Here is a 27,687-nt window from a genome sequence, read left to right on the forward strand (position 1 = left end):
GTAACAAATTATTTGATATAGGCAGGGAACGCAAATAGGTATTACAATGGCAATGAGGCCAAAAGGTAAAGAGGGGGCATTGGTCGTCCAGAAAGTTTGAATTAGACAGATGGAAGAATTATCTAAATCTGTCTGGGGAACCCTTTGTATCCAGCTCCAAAGGCACTTTCTTGTCACGTCAAGTGGCTTATCAGTCATGGATGATTGATAGGTGGAACTGGAGAGGTTCCATGTAATAATGTCCCCACAAAAATATCGCCATGCAAAAATATCGCCAAAAAATGGCCGTTTTTTGTGGGGACATTATTGCATGGAACTTGCGGGGGACACCCCCGCAACCCCCAAACCCTTTTCTTTTCATGGCTGCCCCTATCCCCATAATATTACCTGATACCACTGGAGAGGGCCGTTTCATATGTATCACTGCTGGGGCTTCACCAGCTTCTCAGGAAAGTCCTTCATTTGTGTTTGCGACACATTCATTATACCTCTTATCAGCTTCTTCATCTCAGTGTTTAATAGACTTGCATTCCTTATTCCTCCTACACTCTTGCTAGTCACAGAACCAAGTTTTTCTTCTGGTATAACATTACAGTAGTACATGTAAGAGGAGTCTGGGTATTGCTTAGTCAGTAATGCACTGATGGACTGCAGGGGATAATATAAAGGGAGTCCTTATCCCCAAGAGGGGAGTCTCTCTCTTTGAGGTCCCACTGACCGCCACCACTAGGGGGATAATTCTGTAGTGGACTCATCTCCCTAGCCCCACAGGAAGGAGCTCCTCCTTCGGGGGATGTGACTGAATCCCCTGGAATTGTCAAACTGTCCAGAATAAACCCAAGTCTTTTTACTGTTGGGCAGAGGGCAGGTTCTAATCTCATCAGACCAAGGGATTTCTGTTTGACTTTGGTCTGTTCTTAGTCACCCTATAGTCGATTAGGGTAATGGTCTTGCTCCGAACTTATTGTTCTATTATTGAGTCTGCTGTGGGTTTGTATACTTTGAGTGTCATCTGCTTAGCTGTAGACGGCAGATCTTTGTATGTTGATCAGGTTGAATAAGGGAGGAGGGTAGTGGGGCTGGATCCATCTGTAACGTTGCATGTGATGTGTTTTGTCTGAGTGAAATGAAGAAATACATTTCAAAACTGTATCGTCCAGGCCTTAGCTAGTCTGTTGATCAGGATGTTGTGGCTGATTGTGTGGAAGCAGTCTTAAATGTCCAGAAGGATTAGGGTCCTAGCGGATATGTAAGTCTTTCTTTTAATAGGTTGTCTCAGATAAGTGATTGGAGGAAGGGTCTGCCCCTCTCAAAGGCCTGAATCTTAACTGCAATTTCTGCTTTTAGACTCCACAAACTGTTTGTTGACATGTTTTTTTAGGAGATTTGCCAGGTAAGGAATGTTGGAGATTGGCAACTAGTGGGTACAGTTTTATGGAGGACGTTTTTAGGCATCAAGGAATGATTACTTGTTGAATCGAGCTGATGAATAGAGTCCAGAAGAGGTGGGTGAATTTTGGGTTGTTCCAAAATGGTTTTGTGGATGTCTAGTGGGCATGGGTGTTGTGATGATTCTTCCGGATTGCTTGTGTTGATAAATATCGAGATGTCTGGCATAGTGTGTTGGTGAAATGCTGTCAGTTTGTAAGGTTATGCAGGTGTAAAAACCTCAAGTTACAAGCTTCTGCTTCTCAGCCTTTTGGCTAAGATCAAGTGTAGTATCTGTTCTTATCAGTTTAATATCTGATACATCCTCTATCTGGGGACCATATATTAGGCAAAGATATTTTTTACCAACAGACCCAGATATAGGCTTAATATAGCCACAAGATAAAAGAGGATAACTTGGAAAATCCTCGAACTATTAGTATCTACCTTACATATTGGAACAGTCCTGCCTATTGTTACAATTGAAAGACTATATGTTACCTTTAGAACAGAAAATGGTTTCCCATTGATACTAGGCCGGTTGACAAGTTCTTTGATCAATGTAAATAATTAGGCAATTTATTTGTTTCATGTTGCATGCTGCACAGTCTTTTGCCAGTGAATCCGAATTGTGATGATTTGTTTTGTTTTGTTTCAGAAACTATACTTGTAACATTGTAATTTGTATTCTTTTTGTATCGATTCTTTTATCTTAAAAAAACATTTACTATTTACTATTCATAACACAAGTCAATTAAATACAATATGATTTTCCATTTGATATTTCTCTTGCACATGTTCTAAGCTCATACAAATGAATAATTGAGAAAGTTGTTATAGGGAATTTTCCTCCATTAGCTTAATACTACCCATAAACGAATATAAATAAGGAGTCTGGACATCAGAATAATGTATTTGACACCCATAAATGAATGTGGGATAGTCATACAAATAAGGTTTATTATTTTTTATATTTTGCTACACGGTTGGGATACACCTATATTATTGAATACAAGCTTTTAGCTAACCATAACGAGTGTTCTCATAGTCCATAGGTGCCTGCTTTTGACCCAGATACTTATGTTTTTGTGATTATTTTTTGGAAAAGAGGGATGAAATGACATCACTTAGGTGTTTACACAGTCGTGAGTTTGTCCATGCAGGATAATTCCCAATTTCCTTGACCAGTTGGAATATTTCATCTTGTGAGTGTTTTCCTAGGGTGTGATTTTGTGGGTGTTTTGCTTGGTGTAGAAGACTTTTGGGGATATTTAATTTCAGGGGTATACATTTTGAGTTGCTGTTGATAGCAGAGTTTGTCAATTTTTCAATCTTTTTTTCTTTCATAATTGTTTGTTTCTTCTGGGTTTTTTTTTCGATCCTTTAGCTTATTTTATTGAGAAGAATTATTTTGCTTCTTGTTTTTCCTCCGAGTGTTGAAAGAGTTTCTTCAAGGGGTAGTAACTTGCACAGGGTGTTTATCCATTTGTGTTTGGATTACTTCTTCTGATTTATTGAGGAGCTATGCATTTAGCCCTTGCTTGGAGGTGTCCAGGACTGCAGTCAGGTCCTGTTAGATATTTTTACATGATCTCTTGACTGTGGTTGTCGGTGGGGTTCATAGGTTTAGGAAGAGAGATGATTGATGTGAGTATCTTACATGTGGTCTTCCAACATGAGGGCGATCACCAAAGCTGCTTGGACATTTTCTTGCAGAAGGTGCTGTCCAGTGTATGTGCAGCTCTATTGGTGGGGGTTGTAAAGGCTCACTCTCCCCATTTTACACATGCATAACCAAAGAATAAGACATCCCAATGGGGAATGAGACTAAGAGAACAGGTTGCAAGAGTTAGTTTTCTTTATAAAGAATTGGCATCCAGAGAACTCTGCTGCCTCGAGAGTGCTCTGGCAAACATTACAAAAACATGAACTTATCAAGGAGAAAAGCAAAATCAGTGACACCATTACATATGTGACTACAATTACTTGGGATTGGAAGAATGACATGGATACATATAGAAACGTGTGCGCTGCTTCATCCGGATTAGTTGGTCCGTTGGCGGGAGGGCAAACGTAACGTGGTCCGGCTGCCAACGTCCAGGAGAGGTGAGGGTTAGGTCATGGTGAGGTAGGGCGGACACTAACTAAGCTAGCATGAAAAACTACCATTAGACATGTAATAAACAATGATCATTCGTATACGTTTAAGTAAATCCTCGTAAACCTATAACTTGCATGCATATAATCATAACATCATTCATTAGGACTTCTATGGAGTACCAGGCTTAGGGGTCTTGGTCGGTGTGATAACATCGGTCATGGGGTGGGCCTATGTGCATCAAAGCAACCATGGGGCACACTGACATTTGTTAGTTCTAGGGTGCAATATACTGTGACAGAGGTCTGGTTTTAGTAGAGGGTACACTGGGGTGGGCTCCACAGCAGGGTCACACTTCTAGTACATCAAGAGAATACCTTAAGGGGCACATGGTTATAGTGGCAGTAATTTTCCAACAGCGGGGTAAGAGGGCAGAGGTGGGTTTGTGGAGATGGATGAGCTACAAGTCATGGTTCGAGCCGGTTCACACACAGGACAGTGATCTCAGAGGAAAAGTGAGATGTTACATTAGTATATTTGTTTCAATTGTCCCCGGTACATCTATGAGAAATGGAGCTGTGAAGCTTTCAGACGGAGTGAGAAAAGGTGGGGGCCACGAGCGTGGTGTGCGCAGCACTGCAGAGGGGAGAGAAGCCTTTTCGTATTATCGCAGTGAGGCCTAGTCCAAAGATGGAGTCGAGGGTACACAAAATGGAAGCCAAGTGTCCCCAACAACAGCCCCACTTACGCTAATGTTAGAATACGGGCAATGGAGGCGTTCTCCGCTATTGTACGAGCAAGTGGCCCACATTGTGCTGAATGTGTGAGGGGGGCCTAAACAACCCCTCACTCACACACATTCCCCCCTTTCGTTACATCTAAAGTAACAAACTAATCTTTTTTATTATTTTCACTCCGATAATACTCTGCATCTTGTACTGCCTCATCCCATGCTGGTGTACCTTTTATTGGCATCTAAGCCCTACAAACACCCCTTAGTCTCTGACCTCTTCTGGCATATTCATCAGGTGTGCATGTCATATATGTAACCCCATCCCCATCTAGATCCACCCATACCTCCCTGTACCACTGCAACTCCCTTGGCTCTTTAATTGTGGTGTGGTATAGGTTGTCTACCCTGTCCCCATGCTGGTGATAAACAGCTGTCAGGCGAAACTTTGGTGGATTCGACTCCCCAGTTTGTATTTGAGCGTCTATCATGGTTGCTACCGTTGTCGATTGGTCCATTGTGTTACCATCATCATTGTTGAACTAGGCATAGATTGTGCACAACATTGTATGCCCAACTGGCACACACAGAAAAATAGCAAAATAAAAACAACGGCTGGAACAAAAATGTTCATCAAGATGCTGAACCATGAGGGTATCCAGTTGAACATGTTGTCAAACTAGTTGCTCGGCTCTATTCCTCTTTCCTTCTGCATTCTCTCCTCTAGGCTGTGTACTGCCGAGATGACGTGGGATAGGGTCCCATTATCCGCATCTTCAGAAGGTACGAATTTACAGCATGCACTCCCGATTTTTCGGCAAACACTGCCGTCCATTCCTGTGAGAAGGCCGAGGACGTACCGGTTTCTATTGTCATTAGACGCAAGACGCGGAGTTCCACCTTGATCACATTGAATCCTTCTTCAGTGTCGTTGGCTAGTGGGAACAGTTCCCAACGGATGATCTGCAGCTATTTGGTGTTTGTCCATGCCTGAAGTCCTGGCGCCTGGAGGGAGGCAAAAAACGTTTCAGCCGAATTGAACAACTTATATTTGTCAGGAATTTCAGCGAGGAGGTCAGATGATTCGCTAGACATATAGTTGGATAACCTCCTTTTGCGGGACACTCTGTCTTGTAGCTCGTTTTCAGACAGAATGTTTGTATGTGGAAGGCTCTGTGGTTGCTGGTTGGGGTGCTGCCGAAATGCCAGCCGAATCTCCTGCTGCTATGTCAGCTGAATATCCTGCTGCCGATATGCCAGCCCAATCTCTTCCCCCTTGGATATGGCTTTCTGGGATCACCATTAGTGCTGAGTGCAGGGTGGCCAGGGCACATGTACCCTTCCATGATGCTGGCAGATGCAGGTATACTTCCTTACCACACACCCAATACATGTCCATGAGTGCTGCCGTGCCCTTTTTCATATCTGGAATGATGATTGTTTTGTTGCATTGTTTGTTTGAGCCCATTCATATTTTCCCTTTGCCATGGAAACACAGTTCGTGCTCAACTCCTTCTGAATTTTGATGGGCTTCTCAAGGGCAGTGACCCACGTGAGCTTTGCGATATGTTGGGACCAGACTGCCGTACATGTGTCTTTGACCCATTGAAAGTTCTCTTCAGTAAGTCCTCACTACTCTATTTCTGTGAATCGTGTCCCTTTGATAATAAGAAATGGTTTTTTGATGCAAATCACCCCTTGCGGCTTGCTCGTGCAGGTTTTTTCGTTCTGCAACATTTCTATTGTAACTGTGTGTGACTGGAAGGTGCTCCGAATCCTACACAATACGAGATGAACTAAACATTGGGCATCCGACAAGGGCACTTCTAGAGTTATGAGTATTTTAGGTGTACCTGAGGCATGCGGTATCAGAGAGCAGACATAGCAGCTCTCATTCGTTGCTTGTTTTGCTGTTGCACTCATGTCTGAGTACCACTTATTGATCTGGGTGGCGGCGGTCTTCAATTTCATCTAATCCCAGGCGATGGTATATATATATCTTTTTCCTCCCACCCCCCGTTTTCGTCTCCTCCTCCCCCTTCCACATTATTTATCATTTTCACTCTCTGGTAATTTATGGGAAAGATATCTGCCCATGTTACATCACTTAATTCACTTACAACTTGCCAAGACTGTGGTACTGGAGGGTCTGGGGTAATTGGGGTATCAAGGTTAAAGTGCATTGCAGTGCTTTGTGAGGTAGGTTCTGTAGTTGTATGTGCATCAGCATGTGTCAGATCAGGCTCACCGAACCAGGAATAATCACCATCATAGACGTTAGTGTCATTATCATTGCCTAAACCCTTAGCAGCAAGTGTAGAAACGGGGGTTTTGACAGTTTGGTTTTTATGCAAGGTAGTGAGACTGTCGTTTACAGAGCCATTATGTTTCCACATTGTTGTGACTCCAGCCCATATGAGGGTTGAGCCTTCGCGTATCGGGTTTACCCCACCTCTTTCATATCCCCAACTATGAAAGAAAACGTCCAGTATAAGGCAGCAAAAAATAACATCACACAAAATACTATTGCTGAGAATGCTAGCCTGCATTCATAATTATAGAACTTATTTATCCTATCATCTACTCTATCACTATCTACATTTGAATCGTTGTTAGTGAGGGCCCTCCTTTCTGTCATATTTCCACCTGAAGGGGCGATCTAAAATTGTTAAGTACATTGCAAAATACTTTTTTTATATTTCTTTATGTATATTCTTTACAATTATTACTGCATTAATCTTTCATTTTTCAGCTATTTACTTTTTTCTAATTCTACTTCCTACACCTCCATTTCAGAAAAGTACAGAGAACTGGAAAGGTAGGTAAAAGGAAGTGTGTGTGTGTGTGTGTGTGTGTGTGTGTGTGTGTGTGTACACATATATACATATATATATATATGGTGTGAAAGGTAGGCACTGTAATTTTTTCATTCCATTCTCTTATATCTCTTTAACTTTGTTGTACTTACACATCCTTATTTTAACCACTTGCCATTTCTCGGCTCTGTTGTTGCTCACTCCGAGGGGTTGTATTATCATGTGCTCTTCTCACATCTGAGAAATGCACCCAATATTTCAATCCTTTAACCTTAACTGCAGTTGGTGTGCAAAATATAACGTCATAGGGACCATGAAACCGTGGGGAGTTCCATCTTTGCATAAGACTCTGCACGTAATCATTTTCACCAGGCATTAATTTTCCTGTTGGGTTGTCCTGTGCTGGCGTTGTTGTATCTGTCTCGCTGTTTTGTGTGAATGGAGGTGCAATCTGTCTTACTATGCTACGCACTGTACATGTCAATTGGGTAATGTATTCCTTAAATTCATCCCCCTGCACTGTGGCAGCTCTATGAGCATCTGATGCTCTTCTTACTGGCGAAAGTGGCGTATGAATGCGCTGTCCCGTCACTATTTCATGCAGGCTCAAATGGTGGTCCTTTCTTGGCTGTGTTCTGAGTTGGAATAGTGCTAGGGGCAAGCAATACACCCAGTTTTTCTTGCAGGTGTTATGCAACTTTGACAGTTTGCTTTGAGCAGGTGGTTGATTTTTTTCTACCACCGCGTTCGCCTGCGGGTGATAAATCGAACATAATTTGTGTTTTACACCCAACAATGTAGTCACCTCCTTGAAAGGATCATTTACAAAATGGGTCCCGTTGTCTGACCTTATTACATCGCAGATGCCCCACCTGGAGAACACCTCTCTCACCAAAAACTTTGCAGCACACTTTGCGTCTGGGTGGGGACATGGCCCATCTTCCACCCACCTTGAAAATGGACAAACTATTACAATGAGATACCTTGCTCCATTACATCTCTCTCCCATATCCACATAGTCAATGTAGAGCTCTCTGAAAGGGCCCACAGGGTGCGCAGTTTACCGCGTAGTGTTCTAAGAGTCATCCCTGAACTGTATGTCTGGCATGTAGTGCACTCTATTATAAATTTTGGCAAATGTTCCTGCAGATTCGGAACCAACCATGCTTCCTGTATCTCTGCTGCAATGTGTTGTTTGGTCACATGTGTTGAGAAGTGCAATTGCTGGAATGCTACCTCCAATAATTCTAATGGCATCACTATCTTCCCTGTCAGTTCTTGTTGCCATATTAAATTGGTTGGTGATTGTTTGCATCCTCTTTTTCCCCATAACTCTTGTTCCTCTATTGGCGCCCGTTTCTGCAACTCAATTATTTGTGGGACTGGTGTATGGCTGTATCCTTCTTCTTGTGCGTCTGAACTGCTTGTTTTTACAATACATTCTAAAAGTTGTGGGACATTAAAGTATGCTGCTTCTTTTGCGACGGCGTCCGCTTCCGCATTCCCCATTGAGATTGCGTCTGTTATTGGTATGTGCCTGGCACTTTACTAATGCTACCACTGACTGTTCTGCTAGTGCTTCTATTAGATCATTCAATAGTGCTGCATGTTATACTGGTGAACCATCTGCCCTTCTAAACCCTCTTCTTCGCCAACGTGACAATCCTGAGTGCACTGTGGTTGTTGCATATGCCGAATCAGAGTATATTGTCACAGCACATCCTTTGGCTGTATTTACCACTTCAATTAGCGCTATCAATTCTGCTGCCTGCGCTGAATAATGTGAGGGGAGGTGTTTTTGTACAATAACTTCATACCCTTCTTCTTCCTTTCTTACCCAGCCGCCCCTACATGTTTTTCACCTGTTTCACTATCTATTGATGCTGACCCGTCTACAAAATATATTTCACCTTCTTCGAGTGCATTTTCACTCGCATTTGGGATGTCATCTTCTTCTCCTTCATATGTGGCGCAATCGTGTCCCTGTATGTCTTCTACCGTGCATGGTTCTGTAATAAATATTGCTGGGTTCACTGTTTTGCACCTTACTACGTGAACGTTTGGGCTTGAAAAAATTATTTCATATGCTGTTGCCCTTTGTGTGGCGAGTGCTTTTGGACCTCTCTAAAATGGCAAACAGTGAGTGCTCTGCCTATAGTGTCACTGAACAACCCATCACAATGGTGGCGCTTTTTTCTATGGCGAAGGCCGCTGCTGTGAGAGCTTGTTCACACGCGAAGTGGTCCTGCATTACTGAATCTACTGTGCCGCTGTAGTAGGCCAATGGCTTGTGTCCTAATGATGTCTTTTGTGTTAGAACTGCAGTCATTAAAATGCTATTGCAGTGTGAAAACAGGTAGAATTCCCAATCATAGTCTTTGTTGTGGTTAATTATAACACTGCTCATTCTGCCCACTCCCACCCATTGGTAACCCATAGGGACTGCTTGGGTGTGGATGGCCATACTGCTGTTAGTTTCCCATAGGAGGTTGCCCTTGGTAATAACCCATTGGTCGCATTCTGCATTCTCGCGAAAAATGTCCCCACCTCCCGCAATTCCAACATGACTCCTGCAGTCCTCCTTTCATTCCTTGCCCTCCAAATCCTCTATTTCCCATTCTTCCAAATCCCCCTCTGTCCTCGGTACCAACCTCGTCCTCCTTCGGGCCTGCCCTGCCATTGGGGGCCTCCGTACTGCTCCTCTCCATCCCATTGCTCTTGTCCGTTGGCAGACCAAGTTGCTGCCATCCTTGCTGGTGTGTTTCCTAACCCCTCCTCTCCTTCCCCTTGCCTGTCAGTGGATGTTGCTGAATTCATTGCCGTGACCTTCACTAATTTATGTTGTACTAACTTTGCTTTGTCTGCCAACCTTCTCTGTGCTATCTCTTTTTCGCTCTTTTATCCTCCTACAATGGTGTACAATTATGCTCTGAATCTCTGGCCAGCCTTTGGCTTCTATCCCAGCTATTTTATCCAAGTCCTTCTGTACCTCCTTCAGAAGCCCCTTTTTGATTATAAAGTAGAACAGGGCGGTGGATTGGTCCCACGCCGTGCCCGTTTCAGATCTCCACAGGTCCTGCACCCGAAGGATGAATTGCGTAGGCTCTAACTCCTCTCCCCTAGTGCATTGCATCACTAAATGTAAATCTGGAGTGTCTGGAAAAGTTCTCCGCAATGCACCCATACTTGTGCCCTTACGTTGTTAAATAATGACGCATCGTGGTGGTCACAGTTCATGGTTACCCCTAGGAAGCCCGCCTTCACCCACACTGCGTCTGCTTGGTCACCAACAGCGGACAACAAACTTTTTACATCCCCTATGGCTAATGGTACCCCTGCTGTGTTTTTTTCAAATGCATGTATCCACTTCCCCGCCCCACCCGAAAGTGGAGGCAGTAGTTTCAACAGGTTATTTGTGTCCATCTGTGCTCATGGTATGTAGTGTGGGCTCCCTGTCCCCTTATGTATCAAGGGCATCTGTAGTTTTGCCTTTCCTCCTTTTTTACTTACGGTTCCCTTCTTTGTTTTACTTACCGACATGTTTCCTACTCTTTGCCTCAACCTGCCTTGCCATCTAGGAGCGGCCCTCTCATCCTCTTGGGCAAATGGAAATGGCAGCTGGGACCCCGTTGCTGCTGCCCCATCTTCGTATTCGTCTAGATTGATCCATACTTCATCTATCTGTTCTGACTCTTTGGCTGTCCGGTGTTTCGGGTCGTATTATTCTTACAGGTTTGCCATTTAAATGGAAAAGGAACTCTCCTGAGTTCCTGCCCTTTCGGTATTGGTGCTGGTGGCGGCGGGGAGGGTGTAGATCCCCCCGATACAGTTGGTGGAGGTGTAAGATCAACTGCTGCTAATGGTGGAACTTCCCCTACCCCGGGCAACACCTGGCCCTTATCACACAATGCTCTTAATAGTGTTATTTCCATTTGGCCGTGTGCGAGCTGCCTGTCTAAATTTCCAGTTAACTGTGTTAAATTCACCAGAGGGGCACTAGTTGGTCCGTATAATCCACTTGTTCGAGGGGATTGTGTCCTGTGCCGAATTCCACATCCATGACAGGTAATCACCACAGCTGTGCTTCGGAAAATGTTCCTGCGTCGATACGCTGTCCTTCAGGATGTTATAAGTAGGACGCATGATGCCCGTAGCCTCAGTTGCGTTTTTTCCGTGAATGTGTTCGCTTCGGAATCTCGGCGCGCCTTGGTTCTTCTCCTGATTGAATCAGTTCTTCGTTCTTGGTTTTTGTGAAAAATCATGTCTTCATCTTCTTCTAACCCGCGGTGAGGCTTCAAGAAGTGTTAGGACTGCGGTGGCAAGATGTTGCTTACGGACCCGCACAATGTCTGCCTCTGGTGCCTTGGCGAGGACCATGCCACCGATGACTGTGACGATTGCCAGTCTTTGACTTCGAAGGACTTGCGGGAGCGGAAGAAGAAGGTATCTGTAGGTAGGGTTTCTAAACCCCGAAAGTCGAAATCCGCTGGGCTTTCGACCGACGATTCGAAGGGCCACTCTCTGTCGGCGTAAGTCCAGGGGGTCTCGGTCCCGGAGTGGTTCCCGCCATTCCTCTAGGCACTCGCGGAAGCGCCGTCACCGGTTGACTTCCCCGTCCTCATCCGAGGACTCCGCCAGACGGCGGGTAGCTTGTCCCAACAAGCATTCCTCTCCTGCGGAATGGGACGGATTTCGTAAGGAGATGATGCGATTTTCGAATTGCAGGGCTCCGTTCCATCCGCGCATTCGAGAGAAGCCGGCAAGGAACGAGCTAGGGCCACTGCACGCACGCCTTCGGGCCCCGGCGGTCGGCGCGATCATCGGGAGCCATCGAGGTCCCGATCGGACAAGGTAGATCGCTCTAGCCATGCCCGCTCCAGGTCCCGGTCCTCTGCGCCCTCGAGACCGTGGGAGCCTGTGAGGTCTTCTAAGAAGACGTCGACACCATCGGCGCTGAGGCCGTCAAAGGACACGCTCGGGGTTCCGGCCTCAAAGCCGTTGTCGAAGCCGTCAACACCTCGCTCGGCGTCGATGCTGATTCCGTCGACGCCCTCAACGCCTTTTGAGGAGGCTTTATCAGAGGTACCCCAGAGACCGGTGGATACACAGAGGAAGGCCCTGAGTAAGTCAGTGAGGCCTGTGTTTGAGCCTTTTTCTGTGCCCTCATCCAGGGATTTGTTGCAGCCTCTGGATTATATCTCTGAGGTGGATGAAGGGTCGGATGTGGAAGGTCTGGTTCCTCAGGAGGTTCCTGATGAACTGTTGTCTGGTCATAGCCAGTTGGAAGACCTGCTTCAATCTTTGCATGACGCCAGTGGTCTGGACACCTCCCCGGAGGTTGAATTTGGCCGGCCTGAGCCTGGTACTCACACCGAATCTTCATACAGGCGTCTCATGTTGATGGTGACAGATTATTTGGGGTGGTCTGCTCCACCCGTGGATTTTCTGCGGGATGACCTGACAGATATCTTGGACCAAGGTCCACCCACTGACCCGGTGCTGCCATTTCATATGGCCTTACAAAGAAGGGTGGCGGTGGCTTGGACTGCTCCGGAGAGTCTCCCGACAGTGAATAAGTTGTTGCCGAAAAAATACCGTCCAGCCAGTGGCGACCCCAACTACTTGTCTTTGCACCCCACCCCAGAGAGTTTGGTGGTGCAGGAGGCTACGGCCCCAGCGAAGCAGGCGTCGTACCCTACCATCCCTCCTGATAGGGACGACAAACGTTTTGACGGTTGGGCGAAGAAAGTGTTTTCATCTGGGGGTATGGCTTTAAAGGCAGCCAACTCCGTTCGTGCCTTGGCAAGATTCACTCACACTCTGTGGAATTGTGTATCTTTGGCGGCTGAACATATTCCCGAAGGGGAGGAACGGGATGGTTTTCTTGCCCTCGTTCAGGATGGCAAAGATGCCATGTGTGAATCTGTTCAGTCGGGTCTGGACGTGGAAGACTGTGTCAGCCGGTCCATGGCGGCGAGCACCGTGATGCGCAGGTTTGCGTGGGTGTGGAAGTCGGAATTTGCTCCTGATGTACAGTCCCAGCTTCTCAACATACCCTTTGATGGTGACCATCTTTTTGGCAGCAAGGCTGACGAGAGCCTTGAGAGGTTGCAGACCTCCAAAGCTGCAGCGAAGTCGTTGAGCGTTGCAGTTCATCAACTTCCGCCTTTTCGTCCTAGGGGACAGCAATGGAGGGGAGGTTCCTTTCGATACTACTCGACCTTTGGTAGATCGAGGGGAGCTGCCAGTCAAAGGGGCCAAAGTAGGAGTACCAGAGGTGGAAAACAAGGCACTCGAGGTGCCAAAGCCACTCGGGCACTGCCGCAACCGCTTCAGCTTAGTCATGAGGCAATGTCCCATGGTTCGCTGGTTGGGGGAAGGCTGGCACAGCATCTTATAGAATGGCCTGCCATTATTTCAGATGTGTGGGTTCTGGAGATCATAGCCCACGGCTACTGTCTTCCTTTCTGGCAGAGGCCTCACGACAATCCACCAGGGAAGCTCTCTTTGAAGCGTGCGGATCCGCTCCTTGCGCAGCAGATCAAATCCCTGCTGGAGAAAGGCGCCATAAAAATGGTGCCTGTAGCGGAGAGGAACAGGGGATGGTATTCCCCATATTTTTTGATTCCGAAAAAAGACGGGGGAATGAGACCCATCATGGACTTGCGCGGTTTGAACAAGCTCCTCAGGAAGGACAAGTTCAAGATGGTTACTATTTCTCAAGTCCTCCAGGCCCTTCAACTTCAGGACTGGTTGGTGTCTCTCGACCTCAAGGATGCTTACTTTCATGTGCCGATTCATCCCAAGCACAAGAAGTACCTGAGGTTCGCGGTTGGTGACTCGCATTTTCAGTTTCGGGCCCTACTTTCGGATTGACCTCTGCCCCGAGGGTCTTCACCAAGCTCATGATGGTGGTGGCAGCGTATCTCAGGAAAGGGGGGATTCACGTCTACCCCTACCGGGACGATTGGTTGATCAGGGCGCAATCTCCCCCGAGCAAGTCCTGGATCATCTGTCAGTCAACGGCCACTCTCTTCACAAGCTGGGCTTCTCCCTCAACATAAAGAAGTCCTACTTGACACCTACCCAGCGGCTCCAGTACATTGGAGCAGTGCTCGACACATCTCTGGGGCAGTGTTCACCTCCCCAGGTGAGGGCCCATCATATTCTGCGGATGGTGGACAAGTTTCAACGTGCCCAGAGTCTCCCGGTGTTCCAGTTCTTGAGGTTTATCGGCCTCATGGCATCCTGCATTCTTCTGGTGCCAGAGGCCAGGCTGCGGATGAGATCTCTGCAGTGGGTTCTGAAGATGCAGTGGTCGCAAGCCTCCATCAGGATGTCGGATCCCGTTTAGGTGCCGCCCTCGGTCGCCCAGGATCTTCTGTGGTGGGCTGTCGAAGGCACTCTGATGGAGGGGGCTCCATTTTGGCTACCTTGGCCGGAGGTGACGATTGTGACGGACGCATCCCTCACGGGATGGGGAGCTCATGCCAACGAGTTGACAGTAAACGGTCATTGGTCTCCGTCTGAGTCCAGACTCCATAACAATCTGTTGGAGCTGAAGGCCATTAGGCTAGCCCTGAAGGCTTGTCTGCCGTCTGTGCCAGGGAAGAATGTCCTGATTCTGACGGACAATACAGCCATGCACTACCTCACCAAAAAGTGGGGGGCAGGGTCTCTCCCTCTGTGCAGAGAGGCGATGCAGCTCTGGTTCTGGCCATCCAGCAGGAAATTTGATCTCGGCAGTTCATCTTGCCGGAGATGAAAATGAGGCGGCAGACGCTCTGAGCAGGCAGAGCACGGTCTCTCACGAGTGGGAGCTGGCTCAGGAGGTTCTCCTGGAGATCTTCACCCTTTGGGGGACCCCACAAGTGGATCTCTTCGCCACCAATGTCAACCGGAAGTGCAAGAGATTCTGCTTGCGGGAATTTCCTCCAAGAGGACCCTTAGGGGACGCGTTCGTAGTGGAGTGGTCTTTCCCACTGCTGTATGCGTTTCCTCCAGTCCCCGTCATTCCGCAAGTGCTGCGTAGGTTACGGAGGTTCGGTTCCCGAATGATCCTCATTGCTTTGGCATGGGCCAGGAGAGCGTGGTACCCGGACCTTCTCTACATGTCCATCTGCCCTCCACGCCGTCTTCCCTACCGAGACGATCTGCTCTCACGGGAGGGGGTTGGGTTCTCCATCCAGAGGTCAAGTCTCTCAACACTCATGCTTGGTTTCTGAAAGGATGCGGTACAAGGATTGGGACCTCCCTGAAGACGTGATGGAGGTGTTGCTTTCGGCCAGAAGGCCTGCAACAAAGTCCCTGTGCCGTTGGAGAAAGTTCTGCGACTGGTGCAGGGTAAAGAATGTGGATCCTTTTTCATGTGCCATTCCTGTGGTTCTGTCTTTTTTGCTTTTGTTAGCCCACAAGGGCCTGCAAGTGGGTACCATTAAGGGTTACTTGGCGGCGCTGTCCATATTTAAGCGCTCGTCTGAGGAGTGTTCTTATTTTAAGATTCCTTTGATTTCTCAAAGGTTTCTGACGGGCTAATTAATGTGTTCCCACCGTCTCCTTTCCAGGTGCCCGGTTGGGATTTGAACTTAGTTCTGAAATTCCTAATGGGAGCTCCATTTGAGCCATTACATTCTTGTCCTTTGAGACTATTGACCTTTAAAACTGTATTTTTGGTTGCGGTTACTTCCGCTCGCAGAGTTAGTGAGTTGCAGGCACTATCCGCCAAGCCACCTTTCACGGTGTTCCATAAGGACAGGGTTGTTCTTAGGGTCCGTCCTTCTTTTCTTCCAAAGGTTGTGTCGGACTTTCATTTGAGCCAGAAGGTCATTCTTCCGGCGTTCTATCCTCCTCCAAATCCTGGTAAGGAAGAGGAGAGGCTCCATAGGTTGGATCCTAGGAGTGCCTTGAGTTTCTACATTTCACACATGTCCCGGGTCAGAGTGGACGATCAGCTCTTTGTAGGATACGCTGGAAGGCATTTGGGTCAAGCTGTTACAAAGCAGACCTTGTCCAGATGGATTATCTTGACAATCTCTGAATGCTACCATCTGGCTGGTAAGAACCCTCCGGTAGGCCTACGGGCCTGTTCTACTAGGGGTGTGGCTGCCTCTACTGCTTTGCAGAGGGGTGTTCCCATTCGTAACATCTGTGAAGCAGCCACATCGGCCTCTGTCCATACTTTTGTAAAACACTACTCCCTGGATTCTATCCATGGGCAAGATTTGGCCTTTGGCAAGGCGGTCCTCTATTCTGCAATTTAATTGGGCTTTCTAAAATTATAAATTCTGTTCCCACCTCCATATGTTGGTACTGCTTTGGGAGTCTGTCATAGATGTGGAATACGTCAGAGGACACAATCCCCTCGAAGAACAAGTTACTTTCTTACCTAGTAACGTTCTTCCGATGGGATGTTCCTCCGACGTATTCCACATCGCACACTCCCAGCCTGCCCCTCTACAGAATTTCTATGCGATTGCAGCTTACATTTCCGCAAGGCTTTCTGTAGTCATACTGGCAGAAGGTTGGTTCCACACGTTCTGGGAAAAAACTACAACTGAGGCTACGGGCGTTGTGTGTCCTACTTATAACATCCGGTGACGTCGGCTCGACGGAGGCCCTCGAGGACAGCGTATCGACGTCATCGACGCAAAAGCCGAAAAATGTTCCGAAGCAGCACAGCTGTGGTGATTACCTGTCATAGATGTGGAATACGTCGGAGGAACTTCCCATCGAAAGAACGTTACCAGGTAAGAAAGTAACTTGTTCTTTCATATGGTGGCGGGGCTGTGGCAACTGCTGTTGCTGGGGTAATTGGTGCGGTGGGTGCTGGCACATACATGGGCTCACTATATCCCACTGCAGGCCTTGTCAGTAATGGGTAAAGCTTAGTGAGGTCATTCTCTCCTGTTTTTACTGTACGCTCATCCCCTGTAGCTCTCTCTCTCCCCCCTCTGGGGCTGTGGGTTTTTCTAGGGGTGTTTCTTTACTTACCTCACTGCTAGGGGCTGCCTCTTTAAACATCCTCCATAGGTCTAACACTTACCTCCTATTTTGTAATTGCTTCCCCCTATATTTGACTAGCAAATATGTTGATACAAGATCTAGTTAGTACTCTTTTCTCGAAGGATCCTCCCTACGTCCATATTGGGGTCACAATATCCTTTTATTTCTGTTAGCCATTGTTCATGATATTTCTGTATTTTTTCACTTTACGAAGGAATTTGCTGGCAAATATGCACTAATGATGTGTTCCCCCCTCCATGACACCTTAGTTTGTATCCTTCTAGATATTCACTCTTTTTTCTCAGTATAGTTACACAATGAATTTGCCAAATAAACACCTTCTCTGAGACCTTGTCTCAACCTTATTTCACTGTCACCAACACAAGTACCAATGACCTTTTTACTTACACTTTTGTTGCAAGAATCACAGATTACTACCAGCACTTTTCATCAACGTTTATCTCAAAAGAGCACAACGACACACATGTACTTATCGACAAATCAACACAGTAAACTCTGACAACATTGAACATTGAACATGTAACATGTACTATCTTCTGTTTTAGATAACCCCCTTTGTTTGTTCCCGTTTTTTACCCCTTATTCTTATCTTCTCATCCACTCCCCACCTCTGAGCCCTCTTAGGCTACCTTTCCAAAGAATTCTGCTCACACGGAAAAAGAATTTTCTAAATTACTACTCTGAGTCTACTAAATATATATGAGACTCCTACTTTTTTTCTCTGCACTTCCACTTGTTCCCTGCACTGGTCGAGACAATGCTACGTGGCGCCGCCTTCTACCCCCCTTCGGAGCTAGGATCCTGTGTTCCTCTGTATCTCTTTTTTTCCACAACAACCTAATGGCCATATAAAGGATAGATAAGAAAAAGCCCCAGTCGCATTCACACAGGCCCTAAACCCAACTTCCAGTTTGCACTTTTCCCAGTATTACCGTTACCCTTGTTTTTTACACCCTTTTCTCAAATTTGTCCTTATTCCCTGAGAGTCTCGCAACCGGTACTCACATGTTCAGTATAGTGGTCCGAGAGTCTTCGTTCACGGTCTATCCACAATCGGGTCTGCACCCCAACCAAGCTGCGACCCGCCTTGGCGAGCAGTTAGTTGGGTATTTGCAAATATGACGGGGGCCCTTGAAACCTTTTGTTTTCTGCGCGAACTGGTTAAGCGCAGAGGAAATGGTTTTGCTGGGGGGGGATCTCGCCGCACGGCACGGGGCCTTGGTGCACCTGTCCCAGTCACGTCGTGGGGGTCACCAAATGTAAAGGCTCACTCCCCATCTTACACATGCATAAACAAAAAATACAAGACACCCCAATGGGGAATGAGACTAAGAGAACAGGTTGCAAGAGTTAGTTTTCTTTATCAAGAATTGGCATCCGGAGAACTCTGCTGCCTCGAGAGCGCTCTGGCAAACATTGTAAGAACATGAACTTATCAAGGAGACGAGCATCATCAGTGACATCATTACATATGGGACTACAATTGCTCAGAATTGGATGAATGACATGGATACATATATAAACGTGTGCGCTGCTTCATCCGGATTGGTTGCTCCGTTGCCAGGAGGGCGAATGTCACGCCAGGAGGGGTGAGGCTGAGGGTTAGGTCATGGTGAGGTAGGGCGGACACTAACTAAGCTAGCATGAAAAACTACCATTAGACACATAATAAACAATGATCATTAGTATACGCTTAAGTAAATCCTCGTAAACTTATAATTTGCATGCATATAATCATAACATCATTCATTAGGACTTATATGGCGTACCAGGCTTAGGGGCCTTTGTCGGTGTGATAACATTGGTCATGCGGTGGGCCTGTGCGCAACAAAGAAACTATGGGGCACGCTGACATTTGTTAGTTCTAGGGTGCAATATACTGTAACAGAGGTCTGGTTTTAGTAGGGGCATCAAGAGAATACCTTAAGGGGCACAGGGTTATAGTGGCAGCAAGGTAAGAGGGCACAGGCGGGTTTGTGGAGATGGATAAGCTACAAGTCATGGTTCAGGCTGGTTCACACACAGGACAGTGATCTCGGAGAAAGAGTGAGATGTTACGTTAGTATATTGGTTTCTTTTGTCCGCGGCGCATCAGTGAGAAATGGAGCTGTGAAGCTTTCAGACAGCGTGAGAAAAGGTGGGGACTATGAGCGCGGTGTGCGCTGCACTGCAGAGGAGAGAGAAGCCTTTTCGTATTATCGCAGTGAGGCCTAGTCCAAAGATGGAGTCAAGGGTACACAAAATGGAAGCCAAGTGTCCCCCACAACAGCCCCACTTACGCTAATGTTAGCATACGGGCAATGGAGACGTCCCCCGCTATTGTACCAGCAAGTGGCCTAAACGACCCCTTGCTCCCACACAGAGTTCTAACTGGCTTGAGGTGCAGTTGCCGAGGATGGTTAGTTTGTCTAGGTCAGTAGAACGATTGCTCACTGCTTTGGATACATTTCTACGAACTTGTGTAAGAAGTAGGTTGGTAGACAAGCAGAAAGGTAAGTGCCATCTTAGTAATGCTGCATTCTCCTTCTGGAATCGAGTAAGATGGCAGCGTTCATGTATGGTTGATTCCTTGTGTATGATGGCCATCCTTCCACCCTTCGTGTCATTTCCTTTGATGGGAAATGCTTTGAAGGGTGGTGAAATAGCCTGATGTAGGGCAGGAGCATAGTCATTCATCAGCCAGGTCTGAACACGCACACACTCATGGGTGTGTGAGTCATGTACTTCGGAAAGGTTGCAGAAGAGCTCAGAATTCTGAATTGCCCTGGTTTCACTGGACTTGCTCATGAATTGGCTGACTAATAGTTAAAATTAACTCCCCACTTTCATTTGAGTTGATATGGATATTAGAAAAACTGGTCTTTGAACTAAAAGCAATTATACTCTAGCAATTGGGCCCCTGCGCATCGAGCACACACACACACATATATATATATATATATATATATATATATATATATATATATATATATATATATATATATATAATTCTTTGTGGATTTGGTGAAGCGTTTGCATATGGGAGGCGAAGGCTTATGGGAGGTGAAGGCATATGGGAGGCAAATGGACCTGAGAGGTGAAGGCAGGTAGCATTCCAGAAGTTTTCAAATTGTTGCTATATAAAGAGGTGCAACAGACATTTCTGTTACTCTCTTACGAATAGTGCTAAAGTGTTATTTCACAAGTGGCTGTGTGAACGAGCAATCCTTGCTGCTTAAAAGTATTCTGTAAATTAAATTAATAATCGGATTCAAGATATGCTTCCGGGCACAGTTACTGAATACAACTCAATTGATATGGCGGTGGAAGCCGATGAAGCCGTAAAGTATCCAACAGAATTCCTCAACTCACCCGACCACCTGGGAATGCCACCACATCACCTTCTACTGATAGTTGGGTCACCCATCATGATACTTCGCAATCCCAGCCCACCAAGGCTGTGTAACGGCCCAAGGCTGTGTGTCAAAGAATTGTTGCCCAATGTAATTAAAGCGAAAGTGTTGAATGGGAAGGGAAAAGTAGAAGGTGTATTCTTCTCCAGCATGGGGTCTGGCATGGATTCACATGTTCATGAATATTCCCCGTCGTCAGGCCGGGAATCCTCGGTAAAGAAAAAATCAGTATCAGTTTCGTTTCTGATCTGTCTTTCTTAGTAGGAACCAATGACTAACCCCAGCCAATGACTGCCCTCTACCTAAGCCCCTCCCCTGGCAGCCATCCTCAGATTTTTACTGCACGTTCAAGTGTTGGGAGTCCTCGTGTTTTAGCTCTCGAGCTTTTACTGCATTTTCGTGCTTTTTCAGGAGAATTTTCTCATTTGTTCGGTTATTCGAGCCTCAAGCTCCACCGTTTCTACTTCCGATAACGGGGACCCGTTTCAGAATTCATCTACGCCCTTCAAGGGTGAAGTTTTCGTCGAGTTACGCTTCTTGGAAGATTCCGGAAAATCTGTGGCCTACCTCAACGGACATGGCCCAGGACAAGGGTAGCTCGATGCCCGGATCCAAGCTGTTCAGGAGCTGCCCAGGATGCGGATTGCAAAATGTTTTCAAGGAGGACGAGCATTCGAGATGTCTCTACTGCCTTCATGAGGACAAGACTCACGTGGAGAAGGACTGTGCGTTCTGCAAGAACCTGTCGGAACGGACCAAGCAAGATCGTCGTTCCCACCTCGCCGCCTGGCTGGAGAAGGGCTCAGCAGGTGAGAAGGCGAAGAAAAAGTCTGAGCGGTCTTCTAAGTCCTGTGAGGGCGCCCCGGCGACGGGGGCGCAACAGAAGGCCAAGCACCACGAGTCCGCGGGCACCGGGAGTGCTGAAAGGTTGGGCTCCTCGGCTGTCAGGGAGGGCGCGACTTCCCCTGCACGATCAACCACGAGCCAGCGCTCTGGTTCGGGGAAGAGGAAGTCCGAGAACCCGGGTAAGCTTCTGGAGAGGCCCCGGTCGATCTCAAAGGGAGCCAAGGGGGAGCGAGGCGATGACCCTCCACCCAAAGCGAAGGCCCAGGATGCACCTAAGGTGGTGAGGGCCTTGATCCACCCGGCAAAGGCCTCTATCGAGGTTGTTGCAGCGGCCCTGGCGAAGCCGGCAGAGGCTACGCCAGTGGAGGCGGCCTCGGGGCCCAGAGTTTCCCTGCCGTCGCAGAGGGAATCCTCTTTCCAGACCATCGTTAAGACCCCCGTGAAGACCCCGGCGTAAAAAGAGGGGGGGGCGGTGGCCAATACAGACTCGGATTCAGCCTCCGAGGAGGATCCGGTGGAAACTGTGAAAGGCCTCAACGAGAGGTTCGAGAAGGTTCGATCCCAGGGGGAGGTTCCCGCTGATGTGATCGAAGATAGCGACGATGGCGACGTCGAGGGCCCAGTGGAGCAGCCATCCCATCCGTCGCAGCCATTACCCGAGCCCCAGGATAGCTCGGCGGCCATTTTGTTGGCGATCCAATCCTTATGTAAGAGATAAGGACGAGGTTACCACAGACCCCGACGGAGGATCCAGAACCAGGCCCGTCGGGAAGCCCTCCGAACAAGCGGAGGAGAGTCCACCCCGCTCCACCCTTCGTGCCTGCGAGGCCTGTGGACCCCTCATCCCCCTCCCAGGACCTCCGAGAGGATACGGCGGCGGATACGGCGACGGGGACCGACGACGACTATGACGGCGGCGATGACACAATGGACATCACCCCCCCCCCCCTCGGCCCTCTCCGCCCGATGAAATTGGCTCTTTTCACGCCATGATAGCCAGGGCACCCAAGCTCTTCCAGCTCTGCCCTGAGGAACAGAAAAAGGAAGGTTTTCTTTACCAACGACGAGAGGCCAAGAGAAAGACGGTCCTCGCTGTGCCATTGCTCGATGACATCTGGGACGAAGGGCTGGCTATCCTCAAGAACCCTTCCACGACACACGCCAAGAGGGGCAGGTACGAGAAGAAGTACCGGGTCCCCGATGCCGCCCCCTTGTGCCTCAGGGCCCAGCCCACGCCAGACTCTGTCGTCTCGGCAGCGGCCAAGAAGAAAGCAGCGGGTGCGGCGGCTTCAACTTCCACTTCCCCGCCGGACAGCGAGGGCAAGAAGTTGGACTCCATGGGACGACGAGTCATCTCATCGGCGGTAACGACGATTAAGGCGGCCAATGCCTTAGCGATTGTGGCCCGTTACGACAGGGAGCTTTGGCTCCTCTGCTAGACTTCCTGCCGGATGACAAGAGGGCGGAGGCCCTTACAGATTCTGCAGGAAGGAGAGGTGGCGTCGGATGACGCCATAACGGTGGCAACGGACATTGCCGATACCAGATTTCGCCAACTGGGCAACAGGGTTTGCCTCCGACGATGAGGATGGCTCAAGGCAACGGACTTTCGCCAGGACGTCCAGACCAGAGTGTTGGACATGCCGTTCGACGGCAACAACCTGTTTGGAAAGACGGTGGATGAGTCACTCCAGGCCATCAAAACAGACACTGAATCAGCCCGAGCCCAGGAGTCCTTCAGCAACGGCGGCCCTTTCGGAGCTCTGGAGGCAGACAGGCAGCCTCCAAGGGATCCAGCGATGGATCTTCTACTTACCGCCAGGTGGCCCGCTCCTCGTCCCAGGAGGCCTACAGAGGCCGCAGCAAGCAAGGAGGGTCTTGCCGCCGTCGGCAAGGAGGCCAAAGCGGCAAGGCCTCTTCCAAGCAGGACTGAACCGGCGGTAGCGTCGGGCCCCCACCGAAGCACCCGGGTGGGAGGCTGGCTGACGAAGTTCGTCAGCATGTGGGAGTCCATCTCCACCAACCGTTGGGTGCTGGACACCCTGGCCCGCAGGCACTCGCTGGAATTTCAAAAGAAGTGTCCTCGCATTCCTCCCGTGGCCAGGAAGGAGAATCACGTCCCTCAACTGCTGTTGGAGGTAGGGGCGATGCTCAAGAAGGGTGCCATCCAGCTCGTTCCCAAGAGGCTCAGGGGCTCCGGAGTATACTCAAGATACTTCCTCGTCAGAAAGAAGACAGGCGGTTGGCGCCCCATCCTGGACCTGCGTCAGTTGAACAAGTACATCAAGGCACAGAAATTCAGGTTGGTCACCCTCCAGCGCGTGCTGGGACAGCTGGAGGAGGGCGACGTCCTATCGTCAATGGACCTGGAGGATGCTTTCTTCCACATCCCCATTCTAAAAGGACACAAAGTTCCTCAGATTCGTAGTCCAGGGGCGTCACTACCAATTCAGAGCCCTGCCGTTCGGATTAAAGTCAGCACCCAGGGTGTTCACCAAGTGCCTCGCACCTGTGGCGGCACAGCTGCGCCTGCAAGGGATCCACGTCTACCCCTACCTGGACGACTGGCTAATCCGTTGAAGGTCAAGAGAACTCGCCGTCGAACACACAGCGAGGACCGTCCGCCTGCTCACGGGGCGGGGATTCGCCATCAACTACCCCAAATCCCATCTGGTCCCGTCGCAGGTGGCACTGTTTCTGGGAGCGAAGCTCGATACAGTAAAGCGATTGGCATCTCCGTTGGAAGAAAGGACGAAGGCCATTTTGGGCAAGGTGCAGCGCCTGTTGGCCATGGATGTGGCCAGAGTGAGGTCCATCAAGTCCCTCCTCGGGATGATGTCCTCATGCATCTACCTTGTGCCCCTTTGCAGACTTCAGATGCGTCCGCTACAAGAGTTCCTCGACACCCGCTGGATTCAAGCGGCGACAGCTTCGAAGACAGGATCCCACTCGACGAGGAGTTCCGTCGGGCGATTCTATGGTGGGGTGCCCGTGCGCACCTCGCGGCAGGCATGGACTTTCAGGCCCTGGCGTATCAGGAGACGGTAACGACAAGACGCATCCCTGGAGGTATGGGGGGGGCCCACACCGGAGATCTCCACGCAAGAGGCCTCTGGCTCCCGGAAGAGAGGTCTCTTCACATCAACATCCTGGAGCTACGAGCCGTGTTCCAGGCGCTCAAATCGTTCCTTCTGTCCCTCAAGGACAAAGTGGTGAGGATCTTCACCGACAACACCACCACGATGTTCTACATCCGGAAGCAGGGAGGCAGCAGATCCCCAGCCCTATCCAAGGAGGCCCAGGATCTGTTGCACTGGGCCGTCGCCCAGGGATGTTTCTGGTTCCCTTCCACCTGGCAGGAATAAAAAACACCATCGCCGACTCACTCAGCAGGGAGCTGCGCTCGTGCCACGAGTGGGAACTAAGCCAGGACCAGGTGGATCGGCTCTTTCGACAGGGGGGCAAACCCCAGATCGACCTGTTCGCTACGGCGACGAACTCCAAGTGCCAGAGATTCGCCAGCAGGTTCGCACAACCGAGGAGCATGGGCGATGCTTTCTCGTTCCCTTGGGACGGCCTGTTCCTGTACGCGTTCCCTCAGTTGCCGTTGCTGCTCCGTCTCATCAACCAGCTGAAGAGGTCCAGGTGCAGGAAGATCCTCATCGCACCGGCGTGGCCGAGACAGATCTGGTTCCCGGACCTTCTGGACTTGTCAGCGTCCCCACCTATCAAGCTGGCGACAGACGCGGATCTTCTCTCCAGAGAAGGAGGCGCCATTCTTCATCACGACCCGGAGTCGCTGAACTTGCAGGCTTGGCTCCTGCAGCACTAGAGTTTGGAGGGTACGATATCCCGGCTGACTGCAGAGAGGTTCTTGCAAAAGCCAGGGCGTCCTCAACTCTCAAATGCTATGGACATAAGTGGAAGGGGTTCTCTGTCTGGTGCCGTGCACAGAAGATTAACCCTCTGCGGATTACGGTCCCTCAAGTATTGCCGTACCTACTGTCGCTGGCCAAAGCTGGACTAGCTCACACCTCCATCAAGATACATCTGGCTGCCATTTACCGATACAGCAGAACTACAGGACGGGCGTCCTTGTGGTCTCATCGCCTGGTGAAGGAATTCATGAAGGGACTATTCCGATCGTTCCCACCGGTGAGGGCCCCTGCCCCGGCATGGGAGCTCAACGTGGTGCTGACCAGGCTCATGGGTGCCCCATTCGAGCCTATGGATTCGGTGCCGTTGAAGTTCCTGTCTTGTAAGAAAGCATTTCTTGTGGCCATCGCCTCCGCACGACGAGTGGGAGAGATCCAGGCCCGATCTTGCAAGCCTCCATACTTGACTTTTCACGACACAAGGGTGGTGCTGAGGACGCACCCCTCCTTTATGCCCAAGGTGCCGTCAGACTTCCACCTCAACGAGCCCTTGGTGTTGCCAGTTTTCTTCCCGTCGCCTTCGTCGCCGGTCGAGAGGACTTTTCACTCGCTGGATGTGGCTAGAGCGCTGAAGTTCTACGTGGACCGTACGAAGAGTTTTCGGAAGACATCACAGCTGTTTGTGAACTTTAGACCTGTGAATCAGGGGAAGGCTCTCTCGAAGGCTTCCATTTCCAGATGGCTCTCCGGCTGCATCATGCACTGTCACCGGTTGGCAAACCGACCGCTGCCCGGCCATTCGACCAGAGCGATCGCTGCTATCACGGCGTTCCAGTCTGGTGTGCCCCTGCTGGACATCTGCAGGGCTGCTACGTGGAGGTCGACGCACACCTTCACAAGATTCTACTGCGTCGATCGGGACTCCAGGGTCGGCCAAGCAGTGCTGCGCAACCTGTTCGCCTAAGCTGAGCCTGGTGAGAAGGTAAGAGATGCTTAATGTTGATCCTGTTGCCACCTCCCGTGGTTGTGCATGTGCATACTGCTATGTATTCTTATATTCATGAGCATGTGAATCCATGCCAGACCCCATGCTGGAGAAGGAACAAGTTACTTACCTGTAACTGTTATTCTCCAGCATGGGTCTGGCATGGATTCACATGCGAACCCTCCCTCCTTCCCCTCTGCAGCTCTTCACTTTGTCATACTGCCACTTCACGTGCTACCAAATCTGAGGATGGCTGCCAGGGAAGGGGCTTAGGTAGAGGGCAGTCATTGGCTGGGGGCAGTATGACCCAGAGATGAGTCATTGGTTACTACTAAGAAAGACAGATCAGAAACAAAACTGATACTGATTTTTTCTTTACCGAGGATTCCCGGCCTGACGACGGGGAATGTTCACGAGCATGTGAATCCATGTCAGACCATGCTGGAGACCAACAGTTACAGGTAGGTAACTTGTTCCATCCCCCGCATCCTACCCATTCTAACACATATGCTGTTCATTTCGAAGGGCCTACAGTTCCCGGTCAGGCTGGCATTCGGTATCATGGTCAACAAGGCACAGGGCCAGTCAATCAAGTGCACTGGTATCAACTTGGAATCTCCATGTTTCTCACACAGGAAGTTACATGTGTTTGCTCCAACTGGAAAAACAACAAATGTTTATACACGAGACTTACAATGAACATGTACTTTGCCAATATTAAACTTAAGGTCCATAGTTGTTGGCACCGTCTGCATCATGTCACCCATCATGTTGCTCAGAAATCTCACGGACAGTTCAGTTTCAGAATTAGTTTTTAAGAGAAGAACAAAAAATTGTGATGCGTAGTCTTTATAAGGAAACATTTTTAAAATGGTAAATAATCCAAAAATGTTGTGATTTTTTTTTTCTTCTTATGGAGCCTTTCCAAAAAACCTGTAAAGCCACCTTAAGGTATTTGTAACAAATAGTACCTATGAGAAAATGAATTTGCGGGCAACGCTGTGAATATAAGCTAGTATTTTATAAAGGTCCCCCGCATTCAGCTTCCACCATGAAGCGCTGCGTTATCTTCTGAAGAGACAAACCTGTTGTGTGTCATCAGTTCGACATGGGAAGTCAGCATGTTTCTTTATCGGATTTCACTTACTCCCCAATGATTTTACGAATCTAGGGTGTAGGCTGCAGAGCTTTGCCGCATGCATTTCCATTTATGCGTGAAATCTCATGGCACTCAAAATGAAAGGAAAACATAGAGACGTATAAAAGGACACTATCACCCAAATGTGTTTTTATTTGGATTTCTTGGTTGTGTTATCCTGACGAACAGGAGCCAGTCTTCTGTGTTAGATTAGGAGTTCGGAACGCAGCCTGGGGAATTCTAGCATTAGACATTCCTTCTCGGAATGACTGTCTTAACCTGCCTGCATAATCCCAGCAGTGACAGCCTGAGAGGGAAGGATAAGAGGAAATCTTTTCTTTCCTCTTCGAAATGTG

The 27,687-nt window shown here is 48.7% G+C and overlaps 1 protein-coding gene and 1 pseudogene across 2 annotated transcripts in view; both read left to right on the top strand.

Annotated features, from left to right (window-relative positions):
• ASCC3 (activating signal cointegrator 1 complex subunit 3) overlaps positions 1-27,687 on the top strand; it is a 2,962,611-nt gene that overhangs the window by 1,039,528 nt on the left and 1,895,396 nt on the right. The gene's annotated exons all lie outside the window — the stretch shown is intronic.
• On the top strand, positions 1,684-1,807 carry LOC138460398 (U2 spliceosomal RNA; annotated as a pseudogene).

This window comes from Ambystoma mexicanum, chromosome 4p (assembly GCF_040938575.1).
Source record: "Ambystoma mexicanum isolate Mex_15411 chromosome 4p, UKY_AmexF1_1, whole genome shotgun sequence".
Lineage (NCBI taxonomy): Eukaryota > Metazoa > Chordata > Amphibia > Caudata > Ambystomatidae > Ambystoma > Ambystoma mexicanum.